The sequence below is a fragment of the Grus americana genome, chromosome 1 (assembly GCF_028858705.1).
Source record: "Grus americana isolate bGruAme1 chromosome 1, bGruAme1.mat, whole genome shotgun sequence".
NCBI lineage: Eukaryota > Metazoa > Chordata > Aves > Gruiformes > Gruidae > Grus > Grus americana.
Genome location: NC_072852.1, coordinates 218,228,934 through 218,230,368, shown reverse-complemented (window position 1 = coordinate 218,230,368; position 1,435 = coordinate 218,228,934).

Sequence of the window (1,435 nt, the reverse complement as noted above, 5' to 3'; positions counted from 1 at the left end):
TGCACCACGCTCTGGGTAGAGCTTACTCAGTGAGGAACGGCAGGGACCTTGCCCCAGGCAGGTTCCTCCATCGCTACTCACCAAAGGGTTTCTCCTGGCTGTGGAGCAGCTGACACCATCCACCACCCTCCTGGAGATGGAGAGGAGCTCTGTCTGCATGGCACCCAACTGATTCGCACCCAGGAGGTCTCCTGCCTGTGCCTGGGCTCAGTATAATCTATATGGGCTCAGTGTAACCTATACTGGGCTCAGTAACCTATAGATATCTTGCAGGAAACCTCATCTGGGCCAGGCAGTGCAGGGTCTGTGCTGGTTTTCTCCAGGCCGCTCCTAGGAACCCAACCAGGCAGCTTCATTTCAAACGCCTGCCGCTTCTGGTAAATGAGCGTAAATTGGGCCTCAGCTCTACTTTGATTAGAGCATGCAAGAGCGAGTTAATTAGGCTGACGAGTGAGGGGTCAGGCTCTGCCTGGGGACTGGCAGCATTCTCCCCGCTGGGGCACGGCTGCGGTCATGCACACAGCCGTGGGGCAAGAAGGTGACTTCGCCCCGCTCCCTTTGCCCCACGCCACGGGGGACACCCCCAATGCCCAAAGCATCACTGGGAATTTTTTTCCTGGACAAATTTAACCAGATCAGTCCTGTCGCCTGGATCATCGCATGGCTCTGGTGAGCAGCGTCGGGTCGGTGCCCACCGGCTGCTCCGCTTATCCCCAGTTGCTCCTTGCTGCAGGTCCACTGGAGCTGCAGACGCTTTGCTCTCTGGTTTCTCCGTCCTTTGGCTGTGCACAGACCCAGTTTCCATCCACATCCCGAGCGCGTGGCAGCAACCGTTGTTTTTTGGGAGCATAACGAAGAGAGAAGAGGAAGGCACGGCCGTCCCTGGGGTGGGAGCTGCTCGCATTGATCCTTTTATAGCCCCACGTGAGCGGTTGCCTGTCCAAGAGAGAGCACCTGCACTCACTTAGCAACTTGCTCGGGCGCCCATCCAGCATGTTGGGACCTCCTGTTTCCTGGCCCAGGTTTGCCCCCAGCCTTCGCCTGACCCCCGTTCCCACCGCCAGCCCCGAGCTCTGTTTTCAGCCCTGAACCGGCTGTGGACCGTAAGCAAGTGGGCTGGGATGATCCACTGATGATGAACAAAGCATCTGGGGGATGCTCTCTGCATGCCCCAAGCCTGCATCCCAACCCTGAGGACATTACCTGAGGGAGTGCAAGGGGATCAGACCCCACCGGGATGGGGGGGTCCCAACGAGACACCCGACCCCCCCCTCAGAGTTGTAACACGGACCCTACAGGGAAAGGAGAGCCGGCACAGGAGGCTGAATCAAGAAGACGCTTTAATCAGATTTATCAGACAGATCTGGATCTCCAAATAAATAGATTTATCAAAACAGAATAAAACAAGAAACCAGGGATAAATACATGTACCAAA